The sequence below is a fragment of the Cannabis sativa genome, chromosome 9, assembly GCF_029168945.1.
Source record: "Cannabis sativa cultivar Pink pepper isolate KNU-18-1 chromosome 9, ASM2916894v1, whole genome shotgun sequence".
In the NCBI taxonomy this organism is placed as follows: Eukaryota; Viridiplantae; Streptophyta; class Magnoliopsida; order Rosales; family Cannabaceae; genus Cannabis; species Cannabis sativa.
This window is the reverse complement of record NC_083609.1, coordinates 17005777-17023354: the sequence shown is the minus strand read 5'-3', so window position 1 is coordinate 17023354 and position 17578 is coordinate 17005777. Positions and strand designations below refer to the sequence as shown.

The 17578-nt window shown below is 29.5% G+C and overlaps 1 long non-coding RNA gene across 1 annotated transcript; it reads left to right on the top strand.

Moving 5' to 3' along the window:
* The first annotated feature begins 262 nt into the window (after positions 1 to 262).
* LOC133030776 (uncharacterized) lies at positions 263 to 12699 on the top strand. The gene is made up of 2 exons (XR_009684327.1): positions 263 to 825; positions 2105 to 12699. It is a non-coding gene; the product is annotated as an uncharacterized LOC133030776 (long non-coding RNA).
* The last annotated feature ends 4879 nt before the right edge of the window (positions 12700 to 17578 follow it).

Sequence of the window (17578 nt, the reverse complement as noted above, 5' to 3'; positions counted from 1 at the left end):
CGACTTATATTAAACAAAGATGATTAAATTCTCATAATATATTCAAAATATAAATTACTCAAAATATAATTTGGGTTGTGATTTTTTATATGATCGAAGAACATAGATGCTCCAACGGATAGGGACAAAAATTACACCCGTATAGTTGATCCATATTGTTTCACTATATATAACAGTTTCTTGGTATTTGTTATAGTACTTTTATTTTGTGTCTAGATATATAGTGAATAACACATTAATTGAATATGTATAAATATATATTTTGATAGTGAAGCTGATAAAATGGAAATGCATGTATGAAAGGCTAGGGAGGGGGACCCTTGAGAAGGTTCAAGTTGCATACCAGTCCATCTTGTGTGCTTGAATTATTGACCTTTATATGTCGTATTAGAACAGCCATATGGCCCAAGTGTGCTTAACATGATCAGTACATGAACTATTATTGATCACTATACTATCAGAAAGTCGTTCCCCTTATCTCTATATATAACAAGCTTATTATATATCAATCTATACATTATATATATATATACATATAGTCCATATATATACATTAATAGATCGTGCTAACTTGCAGTTCTTGATTTTGTTTTATAATCATCAAGACTAACGGGAGAAGAGAGAGAGTACAGCTTCGATCATATATACACATCAAAATCAAGGGCTGATCTGCATAAACATATACATACATATATATTATATAAATAACTTCAGTTTCCCTTGACGCATTTGATTAAGCTGTACCCTCTCTCTTCTCCTTCTTATCTTTGATGAACATGTACATCTGCAAGATCTCTCTCATCCCATTATTAGAATCTTCAATTCGTAAGTGCACTACACGGATCTGTATTTTTGTTTGTATTTTTTGTGTTCATCAATTTATCTATACATAGATCTTCATGTTATATTATTAATTAAATAATATAATATTTAAGATTAAAATTATGATATATTATATATATTATTATGAGTAGAATATATAATATTATTAAGAGTTTTATGTAATAATTACTATATAATATGATTGTGAGTTAATATTTATATAAAATGTAATATAAGAGAGGTAGAGTTATTTTCATTTTTTAATTTTCATATTATTTATTTAAGTCTATAAAAAGTAGTTACACAACTTAATCTTTTAAAATTAAAAGTTATAATACAAATATAGCTTCCGAGAATTTAATTTTAACATTTACAATGTATATAAATTATGTAAAATAAAGAAGGAATGATTTGAGAATGCTTTGGAATGTTATTTAGAAAAGTTGGAAATTTTGATAACTAGTAACTAGTTATTGGTTTTTTTTAGCTTTGTTATTGGAACGTTATTTATAATAGGGATATTTTCTAACAGCTCCCATGTAATTCATAGGCGTGTTAACGTGATTTTCAACGTACTGTGCAGCTCGTTGCTAATCAACGAGGTTATTGGAAAAACGTGAATAATTAAAATTTTGCTTTTTAATTAAAACATAACATATTATACTTATAAAAATTTCGGGATCCGTTTACAAAATACAATTACAAAAGTTTGCTATTCATTTGCAAAAGATTTGTCGCCCAGCGACTAAACAACAAAAGCCCTGATGTCCCGAGGATCGTACGCTCCAGGCCTAACCGCCCTTACATGTACGATCTTCACCTGCTCGCTCTCATGGCTCCTCAACTTTAGCTTTGCCCTTACCTACACATAGCAATAGCACTGTGAGTCGACAGACTCAGTAAGAAAAGCATAACATAATAAACATACTACTATCCCGGGTTATAATTAGGCGCCCATACACCTAACCATAACCCTAACTGAATCAGGATCGATCTTGACAAAGTATGATTAACCGCGAATCAAGCCTATACTCAGTACTCTAATCACACTGATGTGGTAGCAGTTAATCCATACTATCTGATAACCTAGCATATATCTGATGGCATCTCGGTGCAACTCTATGTACACCTCACTGTTGCCCTGATATGCTAATCTGATGGCTATATAAAATTTTCCTAACATATATCTAATATGTTATTCTGATGGAAACTAACATGTACGCTAAACATGCATAAGTATATGCATGACATTATACTAATCTTACCTCGATTCTGAATTCAGGTGTGCCGGTCAACCTGAGTGGAACAGCTGCTCGGTGAATTACAGGCTCCTAAATTACATCAATCGTAACATAGGTAAGCGACACGCTAAATCACTTTTCGGGGACTTAAACTTGAAACTAAAAGTTTCCCTATCGATGAATAACATGGCAATACCCTAAATAAACACAATGGGAAAAACTAGGGTTCCCAAAATTGCCCCCAACCGGAATTCCGGTTCTGGAAAAATTCCTAGGAGCCAACCGGAATTCCAGTTCAGTGCAGGAATGACCGAAAATTCTATAACTCAACCAAAACAACCCCAATCCACATGAAACCTTCCACACCTGTTCTAAGCATCCTAAAGATAAATTTCAAAGTAACAAAACACAACTTCATGTACAAATACAAAAACCACCATTGATGAGCCAAGCTTGAGTTCAAAAACTCAAAGCTTGCTCATCCTACTAACTAGCTATCAAAACCTACTCAAATCACCTTAAATAAACATACTTTAACTACTGAAAACATAATTAAACTCCAGCAACAAGAACAGTAACCAAAAACCCAAAAACATGCATTAATCTTTTTCTTCAAAAATAAGAAACTAAAGAGGGAACTACAAGAGGCATACCTAGAGTTCAAGATCCCTTAAAATCTGCTGGAACCAATAAGAAAATGGAGAAACACACAGCAACGCCAGCTGGTTTTGAGGGTTTCGAAAGAGAGAGAGAACTTGAGAGTGAAATGTAATCTTTTAGAAATTTCTTATTTTCTTATAAGATGAATAAATTAATCTTTATTATCATACTAATATCAGCTTATAACTCATAAAAGAAAACCAATTAATTAATAAAACTAAGTCCACTAAAAAGACAAACTACTAATGGCAAAAAGACTATTTTGCCCTTCCCCTACCAAAACCACTTAAAAGGCACTAAGAGTATTTTGGGAAATTCTAAATTCCCGACTAATCTCGACATTCACAATGTCTAAATACATCGCCCTGCTAAACTAAAATACTAAGATGTGATTCTACTAAGCCATACACCGCGTTCCAATGTTGTCGGGCACTAAACATGCAAAATTATAAAATTTCTCTATATGACATATAATATGCATTCTGAATTCAAATAAATCATCATAAATTATTAATTTAGAATTAATAACTAATTTTCATAATTAAACCCTAATTATCTGCTAATTTCCAAATTTAAGCTAAGCGGTCTTTACATCCCATAACTTCCAAATCACTCACTTAATCTCATTTACATCTAATTAAGAGATGGTAATAGTCATGGGGTACTGTAGGGTGTTGAATTTCAAAGTGTGAGATCTTAAATACTATAAATAGAGATCTTGGTTCATCCTTTGAAAAATACTCTTCTCTTCTATCTTTCAAACACAAAACTAGAGAGTTGTAAGGCGTTAATTCTCAAAAGTATTTCTACAAAGTCTTAAGTGTTTTATAGAGAGGGAAATAATTTTCTTAGACAAAGAGGTAAAAACCTTGTTCAAGCTTTTATTGATCTCCATCTCCAATTCAAGTGTTTGTTCTTCTATCTCTTTTTATTTTGTTCTATTCTCTAGTTTTATTCTCTTCTTCTCCTCTAGACACATATATTTATATTATATCTCTACTATATAAAATTATATATATACTATATGCACTTTTTACATATACTATACATTTTTGTTAAACTAAAATTAAAAATAATAAAACTGAAATGAATTACCTATAGAAAATTCTGGCTGAGTCGCAGACAATGTCGCTTTCTTTAAGACGTTTCGCGGCTCTGTTCGAAGTGTGTACGACAGTCTAGCAATCACGGCGTCTCCAGGATAAAACAGTCTCTACATACGTACGATATGTTCTGCACCGAACTATATCGCTCTATTACACCCTAAATTTTGCTTTAAGAAAAATCGTAGGGTTTGATGTTGAAAAGGATGTGGTCTTTCGTTGTTTTATATATAGGGAACTCGATCCAAGAATAAATGGTAAGAAAATAATAATATTATCGTGGAGGAGGAGTTGGATCGTGGCAGTAAAAAGTGGATTATTGACTGATTGCATTTTACTATAACATTAAAATTAATTAATAAATAAGTAAAAAATAAATCTTTATTTAATTAAATAGTTTTTCTTTAAAAAATTAAGTGACACCTCACCGGCCCGACGAATGGCGGCAGCGCGTGTGTGAGTCCTCACTCATGCGCGCAAAACTGGGTACCCATTGAGGCCCATACCCAATTCTCAAACATGCACTATTTATACACTTCTAATGAAGTGTTCCTATCCCATGTGGGACTCCAATCATTCACACACTTCACTTTTTAATTTTTAAATAATTTCACAAAAATTCCAACAATTTCTATTATATATCATTTATATAATATATATTTCATATTATATATATATACAGACTAGTTATTATTATATATAAACTTTTATATTATTTTATATTTATTTGTATTTTTGAATTTTGAGTTATAATTTTTTTTTATTATTTGTATTTTATACTTTAGGATTGTAACTCTTTATTTAATTTAATTCTTATAATGTTTGGTTTGGAGTTGTAATTATTTTTGTCTTTTGTTCATCATATTTTAATGTCTCATATATTTCTAACAAGTCATGCTAGTATTATTTTAAGTTAATTAGCATATATACCAAATGACCAATTCTTATATACCATAGGGTGATTCTACAATATACACCCTAAAAATAGATGTACTGATACAACCTTGACTTACTTCAGCATCTAGAAAAAAAAAATTAGTCTAATTTTTTTTCATATTCATGCGTTATAGCTATTTAAGATAACCTACTAAATTTTGAGAAATTCCGAATAATTTATAATATAGAAAACAATGTTCAAACAGTCTATTTTACACCCGTATAAAATAAAATAGTCACGCGTGCAATACACTGTTTGAACGTAATTTTCGGCGTGTTAAATTTTTCCAAATTAATTTCTTAAAATTTTGCAAGATATCTTAAATAACTAAAACGTACATGACCATGAGAAAACATTTGACTAAAAAATTATTTCGAGTGTTAAAACAGATGAGGGTGCATCAATATATACATTTTAAGGGGATGCATGGTAGAATTTTCCTATACTATATACATGTGTTTATTATTTAATTTTCGTTTTGGGTAACTTACAGATCGCGAACTCTATAAATATAGGTTTATATATATGTTAATTTTTCCGGTAAATTAAAGAATATGTATCATATAAACTAATAGAGAGATAGATAAATGATTCTATATCAGACCAAAATATTGTACATTTTTCAAATAAACTGGTATAATTAATTTCAAAACCTTAACTGCGCTGATCAATCTTTGTATTAAGCGGTTGATTTCATTTTAAGTTAACCTATAGCAATTATTTCAAGTTATACGTACATTTTGTTTTATAACCTTATACATGGAGAATTTACCTTGTCTCTGTAATTAATAATATGTATATATATATATATATATATATTTTATTTTTAAAATTCTTCCATTCTAACTTGGTTTGTAAAGAAAGAAACCGTTCATGTACGTACATGCACATCTGAGCATGCTGGTGTTCGATGGTAAATGGGTTCTCATTACATGGTTATAACAAACAGTTCACAGATTTTGGGATTTCAGATATCTTTGATTAATATTTACTAATATGCATTCATGAGTTGTGTGTGTATAATTTAGTAATGGTAGAAACCTTTTGTTGGAAATTTGGTAAGATATGAAGAGAAGAGAGTGGAGAGCAGTCTTTTTATTAGTACTGAAAACATGAGCAGTATATATGCCTGGCCTAGCTAGTTAAGGCGGTCGGGACATATTACTTGTATCTATGTGTAGGTACAACACCTAACATGGTTGATGGTACGATTCGTTATAACATGAGATACTTATACCAATTTTATACATCATGAATTCATGAGTAATATTATTTTCCATGCTCACTCTTTGTTATTAATTCTAAGTGCATAATATGCGCATGATATAGTATTGTAATTATTTATATATAATCCTCTAAAATTAGATAATTTACTGTCATCAAAATAAGATTTAAATAAGTTGTTTTACACATGTCTAAAATGAAACAAACATCGTTCACCAAACTGTTTGTATCAATATTATTTTCAACATAATCAATCATTTAGAAATATGGAAGAGTTTATTATAATATAAATTTTAATAAAAAAATAGACACTACTACAAAAACCTCCTTTAGAGGCGGTTTTTAAGCTCTTTCAGCGGCGGTTCTGGCGAAATTCTCTACTGACGCTGATCAGGGCGACGATAAAGGATTTTTAAAAACTGACGCCATATATACCCCTATGGTGTCGGTTCCTATCTAATAACCGACGCCATAAATAGCGTAGGAACTGACGCAAAACATGAACAGTTTTCAGTTTTTTTAATTTTATATAATTTATTTTAATTATATATTTATTAATTTATATGTTATTTTATTTAATTTAAATTACCTATTTATTTTTTAAAAGGTAAATTAAATATTATTTAAATTAATTTTAAAATTGGCTAAAATACATAATTTTATCTTATAAAAGTAATTAAATATTACATAAATATTAATGTAAAATTAGTCCAAAATATTAATAAGTTAATAAATCTAACTACAAGTCAATCTAAAAAAATTACATAAGGAAGAAAAATTCTTGGGCCTTTCAACCTCAATTGTCATCGTGAATCACCGCCATCAATCGTTCTATCCACTGTCGCTGTAATGGTAACAATTCAGTTTTTGGATCGTATTGCCCCATACCCCAAACTGTTAAAAAAATTAAAAATTTATATTAGTTGATGTATATATATATGTATATTATATATTTGTTATTATAATAAAAACTATAATCAATAATTAAAACTTACAGCTTTTTGATCTTGTATGTAACGGTTGGGGTTTGCACGTGCGACGATGTTAGTCATGTATTTCAAAACATAAAAACCACATTCTTGGCTTTTAGGTTGTCTTGGAGAATTTGCTAGTAAAATTCCTTGCCACAGGCCAAGATACTCATGTACATCCCCTATATATCTGAATGCACTGTTTTGAAAAATTATATTAGCATTTCAATTCATTAGTTAATTTAAATTTGTTACATAAGAAGTCATTAAATTATTACCTTCCAATCATTTGAGTAGTTTCTTCGGGAATTGGGCAGCCACGTACAGGGTCTAAATGGATAATTTTCTTTGGCGTAACCACCTCTAGCGTCCACTGTGCACTAGAAAATTATTTTGGAATATAAGTAAGATAGTATAAAAATAATTTGAAGTCATAATATAGAAATGAACAATTAGTACTAAAGAATTAAATAGAGTTTACCCGATATTCCAAGGAATAAAGAACATTTGGTGATTGTTATTCATCAGTGATAACCAATCAGCCAATCGTCTTGCCGCATTGTCAAAAGACTGACTCTTCTCTTCATCGGTTTTCCCATTCACTACGAGAAGCTCTGGGTCGTAAAACTTGAAAAAAATTCTCATACCGTTGATGCTCTCTCAGATGTGCCTGGCAAAAAAATTGTTAAGTATTAGTGTCTTATAATAATTTGACTAGAATTTGATATATAAGGTTAATTAGATTAAAGAAGAGTATACATCATTCCAAATAGCATTCCCTGGTTGCCGATGAAGTCACACGTAGAAACCTGCTGCAAATCCTCTCCAGATAACGTGATCTGGGTACGCAGTGCTATGAATCCTCGGGGTACAGGAATTGTGATTATATCACATTTATCTTTGAGGTTCAGGAATTCAAGAACCATCTATTTTAGCGATGTAGGGATCAAGTCCATCTTTTTTTTCGAGAACAATTCATCTTCCCGTGCACCACCGCCTTGTGGAGAAAGCATCAGAGGTTTTCCCTTCGACGGATCACGTCTTGAAGGCGGTTGAGCGAGTGGACCCTAAACAAAATAGAACATAATATATCAAATTTTATCCAAATTCTACCGAAATTTCGGCAGCATAACGGCTGTAATTGAATGCCTCCAAAATTTTTAAACATGCTTGTATAACGACAAATAACACAGATATAACAGTAGTTTGTTCATCCATCCCATGACAGCACATATATTCGCAGAACCTACTTCACTATGGTTGAATGTTGAAGATATTCAAACTCCACTAATCATTAATAATTAATTTATAAGAGAAGTTACCTCAGATGTTAGAATTAAGTGTTTAGGCCAAGGAAGGAACATCAGTGGTACGTCCCTAACATATCTGCACCCTTCAATTGGGATTGAGATTTCAGCGTCCTCTTGCAGCATTTTCGAAACCAGAATCCGGGCATGTGAATCATCGTAGTCCTTGCAGTGAACAGGGATTTTACCAACATGCTCGTACTGTTGGAAATATTTTACCAGGATCTAAATTTACTAACAAGTATGTTTCATTAACATCCTAATATGAATTCTAAAACAATGAAATAAACACATATAAAGTTTAGGAAACCTTACATTGGGTGCAGCGGAATATAATGACTCCTTCTATTCAGATCTCTAGCCCTTGATACCTTTCTGTAGCAGAGCATCACCAAGATCTGAACCTGGATCTCTTTCTCTCCTTCCTTGATGCTGATTCTCCTTCTTGTTGATTGGATTCTTCACAATCTTCCACACTATGATTGAGATACCACTTGATGTGTGTGGGCACTCACTCATTCACTAATGGCTGAAAAATATTTATGAAGATAGGCTATAGTGTTTTCGAAATTGAAGAGAAAGAAGAAGGAAGAGGTCTTATCAAAAGCTAGGTTATTAGCTTTGGAGGCATTAGTTGGATGAAGAGACCATAGCCTTCCTTTTATACTATTCTTCAATAGGGTTAGGGTTGAATTATATGGATTAAAAAAGAATAAAATATTAGGCAAAAATACATCTTGGCCGTACACAATAAGTGGACCAATTTCTAGTTACAATTTTACCACTTTATTTCAACCACTTATTCTTCTTTTCAATAATACCATATTTTTCAATTCAAACCTATAAATGCCAAAACTATTTATTTAATAATTAAAATAATTATCAAATAAAATTGTCATTTATGATATTTATTAATTAGACTCCATAGAGTCTCTTAATTAACAAACAAACCCCAAAACACTATTTCTTCACAATCAAGCCATAACATAGTGAAAATTCATAAACTAGACATAGTCTAATTTTAGAATTATAATTGATTAATTAAAATCAATTAACTGAGTCTTACAAGCAGTATGGTCTCAACTAGTATGGGGACCATGGGCCTATATAACCGAGCTTCCAATAAGCCGAACCGAATTTACCAAGTAAATTCCCTAACTTATTAATTCCTTGTTGAATCCACTCTTAGAACTTGGAATTGCACTCTCAGTCATATAGAACGCTCTATATGTTCCACGATATAGATACGCTATAAATTATCCATTGTTATAATGCTAATTTGATCAATGATCCTCTAATACATGATCTACATAATATAGGGATTAAATTACCGTTACACCCTTCAATGTATTTTATCCTTAAAACACTTAGCTCCGTATAAATGATATTTCAGCGAAGTGAAATGAGTACTCAACCATTTATCTCTGTTTAGCCAAGCTCGAAGGAGATCATCGTTTCACTTCTAAATACCTATAGAAGTTATAGATTCCTTATCTATGTTTAGCGCTCCCACTCAATTATACTATCATGTTCCCAAAATGTACGTATCACCCTGACTCAAAAGTAGGCTTAACTAACAAATCAAAGAACATGTATGATACTCTTGAGATCGAACCTAATCATATCAGGATTAAGATCATTTGATCTAGGATCAACTAGGTGATATTGAATTGAATAGATATTACGATAAATTTTAACATATCTAATCAAAGTTCAATATCGGTCCCTTCCGATGTATACTCCATACATCCGATACTGGTAAACTTTACAAATGCCCTGGAAAGGACATAACACTTATCCAAGGTGTAAGAATACCTATCGCTGATTGTCATGTCAGTCTAAATCCAGTGAACTGACAAATCAGGGAATTAAAACTTTCGAACATATAAACATGATTATATTCCACTGTGCTGACAACACTATAATCATTAACAAATAAATATGTTCTGGACTTAATAGAATTTATACATTAAACAATAATCATGAAATAAATCATGTGAACCATGCAACATAAAATGTTGTTTCTGATCTTTATAAATTAGTAAATCAGAATATATTGAAATGGGTTTTATTTGGGGCATAAATCCCAACAAACTCCCACTTGCACTAATATAAAACAAAAAGTGCATTTCAAATAATCTCAACACCTTGATATACAAATCAAGTGTAGTGTGCAGTATACTCTTCGTAATAGGATCTGACAGATTGAATTAAACACAACCTTTACTCCACCATTACATTTCCTTAATCACAAAATCCTTGATATTGTGAAATTCCTCTCTATATGTCTACTCTCTTGGGATACTGGATTCTATACTTTTGGCAACTACTTTTTGGTTAATCAGGAAGTAACACTAGTAGTTAAGAAATGTTGGAACAGTGCCAAAAATGTATAGAACTTTCCTTAGACTGAATAAGTACCTTTCCTGCAACTTTAACATTCAATCTCTCTCTGGCAGACTTAGAGACTTCAGATAGGTTTTTACACTTCTCCAAAATCACTACTCCACCCCCAGAGTAATCACCATCTCATCAGCAGACTTTCTAGCACTAAGGCAAGTCTAGAAATCTGATTTGGTGTAGTCTAAGAGTATTAAATACACCCTTATCGACTAACATACAGTTCCTCTTCTTGATCTTAAGATTTACTTGATTGTCTTCCAATGTTCCTTTCCTGAATTAATCTGATATCTACTCATTACTCCCACTCAACAGCAGGTGTCTGGTCTAAGGCATACTAAAGCATATCTGAGACATCTCACTGTTGATTGAAGGAATTCTTTCATGGCTTTATCTTTTCTGGAATAGTTGAGACTTTTCCTTAGATAAATAAAATCTATGTCTAGAAGTCGAGAAGCTTCTATAGATTGCCATTAGAAAAGAAAATGCTTCAGCATCTTACTAAAGTAAGTTGCTTGCATTAGAGTAAGTAATTACCAGGTATACCACAAGCCATAGGTTTAGATAAACTTAAACCTATAATATTAGGAACAGGAAGTTTTGTTAAGTCCATTGAATAGACTTATTAACGAAAATTTCCTTTCATGTTCTTCTAATAGAAAACTTTAGGTTGTTCCATATGAATGGTTTTAACCATAGTTCTCTTGGCTTTGCTTCTTAGTTTCTTATCTTGACAATCCATTACTTGTTTAAACTCACAATGGATTTTAATCACTAGTGTCTTCCAAGTCATAATAGGGTGAGTTCCTTGAAACTCTCCCACTACGACAAGGTACCGTGAATTATGTCTAAGAAAACTAAATGGTATTGACCTCTTCGGTTGTGTCAAGACAACAGAGGCAGTGGGACCATCTTATAAGAATAAGATGATAGAACACTTATGGAATCAAGAAAATTATCTCCTTTACTTTGCTACTTTGTTTTCAGACTTAGTCATTTTCTTAGAAAAGTAGTATTTGTTTAAACAAACACTTTCTTATCTAATGACTATGAGATGGTCCACCCCTAATCACTTGGAATAGCTAACAAACATGCAAACCTTGGTTTACAGTTCTAGCTTTTCTTAAGATTACGATTAGGTCATCCATGAATCTAGTAATGGTTTACACTAAGTACCCAACTATTTCATCATTCTGAAATTTTCCTATCACTAGGGTATATCCCTAGAAGCACTTAGGCAATAACTAGTAACTAATCATCAATATGCAAATCGAATTTCTAGGGAGGTAAGTTTGGATATAATTCAAAAATCAACTTAATGATCTTAGAACTGCACATCTACCAAATATTTCTCCACCTCTATTGTTAGGTTATATTTAGCCTATGTTTCGGGTTTGAAAAGTAAGCATTTTCTCGTCTATTGGTGTCTTTTGGAGCGGTTTTACGCTTGATTTTCATTGTTTCAAGTTCCCGGGGTGTTAAAGTTCAAATTCAGTCAATTGGTGAAAAGACGGGATAAACTGGCAAAAAAACGGAAAAATCTGCTCTTTGGGTGTCAGTAGTCGCGACCATGGATCGTGCTAGTCGCGACCCTTTTTTATGGTCGCGACCACGGTCGCGACTTGGAGATTTGGCAGAATCTATGTTTTTCGAGATTTGCCTGTAGTCGCGACCAGCCTTTAAGTTGGTCACGACCAGGTACGGAAAATGCAGTTTTTCACCTAATTCAAATTTTTTCCCAATTGGAGGCACACCTTTCATTCCTATATAAGGAACACGATTCAGAAGGTCAAACCAAGCGAAAATAGACCTGAAAAGTGGATGAAAGTGGAGAGGAAGCTATCTTGAAGACCCGGAGCGATATCACCTTCTAGTTTCTTTCTTTTACCCTTATTCTTTCTTTGATGTTTAGTTTTGTTTCAGATTTAATCATGGATGTTATTATTGTTTTTATGAGCTAAATTTCCCATTAAGGGAGGATGATGAATGTTGTTTAAGTTTATGCCTAGTTAATAAATAATTGCCATTCCTCCATCTTGATTGTGAATACTATCTATATTTGTGTTTAATTCCATGTGCAAGATTGATCACCTTTTACATGTTTAATGATCTCAATTCGAAATCTGAAAAGTGAGAATTGAGAATGCTAAAAATTGGATAGTCTAGGTTTTGATGTGAAACGAAAGTATTTACATAGCCTTAGTGATAAAAAGATTATTGCTTAATGCTGATTTCATGTTGATTTAATTAAGAAATTAATTAGAGAACATGAGATTTAGAACCTAAAAGATCTGAAAAGAGTTAGGTTAATTCATAATCTGTCATTCACATTGAGAAAAGGATAGCAATTAGGTATTAACATTGGTAACTTAACAACAGGATTCACCTCCCTAATCTCTCATCTTGATTAATCTTCATTTATTCTTTTAGTTTTCTGAATTGTTTTATTTTATTCACAAAAAAATATTGTTTTACCAGATAGAATCATAAGTATAATTTAGTAGTACTTAGTCCAATTCCTTGTGGTTCGACCTCACTTGTGTGAGCTACTACTTGATTGCATATACTTGCGTAGTAACCATAATTTTCGTAACACCTATCAGTTCGCAAGATCCTTAACCACTTACCTTAATGGTTTTCACCATTGCTAGAAATTCTTGAAATTTATCAGACATTTCAAATTCCTTTGCCTAAGGTAAAAATCTAGAGTGATCGTTTAAGAACATAACGAAAACTCATATCCACCCCTGAATGTACATCCATCTGCGAATGAGATGATTATACTTTCAGTGGATATAGGCATATGACTCTTTGCAGAGAATGATCTTGTCAAAACCACTATGAACAAGATACAAATGCCATAGATTTATAAAATATGTGGTTGTGTCTTTTGATGACTTAGGTTTAGTTACATTAGAGTTCTTAGAATAGTCCAAGTGGATCCTGGTCACAGAATACTAAACTCATATCCATACTTTAACATACAGTTTGAATCCATTGATAGAAAGTGAATATTAAACACTTGTGAAAATGTAACTGTATTGTATTCTGGAAATTGAAATATAAGATATTTCTATTTGGAATCTGAAATTTAAAGTTAAGGTCTTAAATTTATACCAAATATACATGAGTAATTCTTCTTTCTTGCACCACCACTACTAATCTAACTTTAAGTCTGATTTGCCTAAAGTAAGCATATATATCGATATATACAAGTAGGAGATTTCTAAGATTGAGGATTTATATCATTGCGGGATAGAATATCAGGAATACAATCATATTGGTCATTCAATTTCTTAAGAGAAAATATAGAATGACATATATGTGATTTATAAACCATTCATCCAATGATATATTATTGAGCTAATTCGAAACGAATAAGGTAAGCGGAATTAGGATAATTTCGTATTAAAATAAGAATCCAACGATGCTCCGATTAGCTAGAGTCAAAGTTATTCTAATTTATACAATCTTCTTGTTTCATATTGTAAATACTAGTATAAGGTGTCATCAATTGATGAACAGCTAGATGTTGCATTTACAATATTTATCTATTGAGATCTAACACTATTATGTTTGTTTAATGGATGACAATCCATTAGGGATTTGTCCCATTAAAACAACAAGCCAAGTTAGACCAACATGAAGATTCAAAATTAAACTACAACTTAATAACAGAAAATAACATGGTTCAATATAAATTCACACAATTCAGAAATTATCAAGCATTTAGCAAATAACAAAGACATGTGAAAATACAAAACAAGCATATCTTAAATAATTTCTAAGGTTTCCAACAAACTCATACAGTGTCCCGGTAGGCGAGAGTCAAGGTATCATTCATTGAATAGAGTTGTCAGCTCATCTAAAATGAAAACAATTCTAGCAACGTTTAATTCGATCAAAATAAGAATCCAACGTTGTCCCGGTACGCGAGAGTCAAGGTTATTCTCATTTTATGAGCTTCCACCATTGTTTCATGTTTTATAAGTTTATCTCTAAGTAGTCACCGTAGGGGAGAGTCTAATAGAGACGAAAACTTACAAAAAACTTATCAAATGAGATCTTACGGTATTAAATGCGTTCAACGAATAACCATCCATAAGGGGGACGAAGTCTAGCGTCTCGAGGTTATATTGAAAACATTTAACTATTGTAAGACCAACAATGGAGATCGAATATCCTTATAACTAAAAGCTCATTATTTTAGAGAGTTCTATTTTTTTATACTTATTTTAATCTATTTATTTTAATATATATATTTATTTAATTAAAATTACCAATTTAGAATAGAATTCTGAATATAAATTTTAATTTAATATTTATAAAATTATACTTAGATGGATATGAAAAATAAAATGAATTATTTTCCATCTTAGTAATAATTTCTTTAAAAAACAATTCAATTTAAGTTGTTTCAAAATTAATTTAAATTAATTTACAACTCAAATTTAATTTTCTATAAATATATATTGCATTTCGAAAAATTAAAGTATATAAGAATACAATTTTTGAAAAAAAAATGCTTTAAAATAAAATAAAATAAATCTTGGAAAAATTATCCTAATATTATCTTGGCCCAAAATTAATTAATAAAAATTAATTTTCAACAAAAATATAATTTTCCTATTATTAAGAAAAATTTCAAATATTTAAGTATCATGATGAAAATTAACTTAAATATTAATTTTCTATTTCATTAAATACACTAGAAAAATACTTCAAGCAAAACAGATAATATCTATCTAGACTTTCATTGACTAATTAATTCATTTTCTAATAATAATATATTTTAATTAATCATTAAATGAAAAAAATCATTGATTTAAGTTGGTCCAAAATTAAAATAAATAATTTTCAACTTTAATCTATTTTTCAAATAAAATTCGAAATTTTTCTGCATTTAAGAAATGCAATTTCGAAATATCTAAAAAAAAATGATTAATAAAATAAAATAAAATATAATTTGAAAATTATTCAAATTTAAGCTGCTTGAAATTAAAATTTCCAACTTAAAATAACTTTCTATTTAATTAAATATCATGAAAATAATAATATTTAAGTATCATGATGAAAATCAACTTAAATATTTAATTTTCAATTTAATTAAATGTATTAAATACAAGAATTAATTAATCAAGTATAAAAGAAACTTAATTATTAATTCTAATTTAATACTAGGAAAAATATAATTAAGTTGTTCCAAAATTAATTAAAATAAATAATTATTTTACAACTTAAATATTTTCTTAATTAAATATTAGAAAATATAATTAGCGCTAGAGATAACTATCTAGAATATATATCATTAACTTAGTGTTTTTCTAAAATTAACTTTAAAATATTAAAATGAAAAAAAAAATCATATATTTTAAAAGTTAATTATGTTGTTAATTCAATTTTAATTAGGTTAGACTAATATAATTAACCTAATACAATTATTTAAATAAGGCAAATGAGTCTTCACAATTAGGGTAGTTCATGTGAGGGAGAGCTGGGTTCAGTATGTCGTACCCACTGCTATTGGCCCCCTAACTCTCACACAAGCCCAAATGAGAGGAATTTAACCTTTAAATTAACAATTGTTATTCATTGAATAAGCCCAAATCTAATTGGGCCTAAATAAATTTACTTATGTCAATTTATTTTAGCAACCTAGTCCATTTACTTAGTAAAACTTAAATGGTCTTTCTATATGCATCTAAGCCCAATAGCAAACATATAGGCTCACACAGGTCAAATGATTTGGATGGGCCCTATCATGTTACTAGGTTTACACAGATGAAAGAAGTACAAAATTTACCTGTTACAAATTATTTATAGGATCTATTGACAATTGGACTATGATTAAAATCAGATCATTGGATCTGTCAACAAGTTAATCATAGCAATTTAGATCAAATAAATAATAGGTTTGTTAAAAAAAAATTGAATGAACAAACATTATTCATGTAACAGATGTGAAATAAGATATTAATATAATTAAATTATTATTCTTAAACTAACCAACTAAATTTTGAAAATTTAGGGTTGTTAAAAATCAACCCTTAAAACTCTCAAAATTTAAATTCAAAAATGAAAACTAATTTTAAAATATCTAGGTTTATTTGAATTATTTTTATCAAATTAAATTAAATATCAAATAACATAAATGATTTGAAAAAAAAAAATATCTTCAATATCATCTTCTAATCTTATAATTTAATAAAATTAAAATAATAAAATAAATCAATTTTAAAATAGATGTGGTTAAATAATTATTATTTTAAGAATAAAATAATAAATAAATAATAATTATCCTAATTATATGTCAAAATATCTCAAATTAAGCGATATTCAAATTTTTACAAAAATATCTAAGTTATTTAAATATTTAAAATATAATTTATAAATATCTAATAAGTAAAATGATATAAAATAGTACAATATTATTTTTAAACTTATAATTTATAATTAATTAAATATTTAACAAAATAACAAACTTTTAAATTTGAAAATATTATGGTTAAAATATCTATAAAAAAATCTAGGTTAATTTCAAATTTATTAATTATTTAATTTGCATATAAGATAATTTTATTATAATATTTCAAATAAAAAAGATAAAGTTATCTTTTAATTTAAAATATGTTAAATATCAAAATATATAATCTTATAATTAAATAATATATAAATATTAAAGAAATTAACAAATTTTAAAATCTGAGCATAATTTAAAAAATTAAAATAATCAATTTTTAAATTTAAACCTCAAAATATCAAAATTAATAATAATTTATTGAAAAATAAAAATTATTAATTTAAAATATGATATTTAAGTTCAAATATATTTAAAAATAATATTTTATTTTTAAATTTAGGGTTTGAAAATTGGAAAAATTGGAATTTGGGAAAAAATCCCATGAAAATCGGA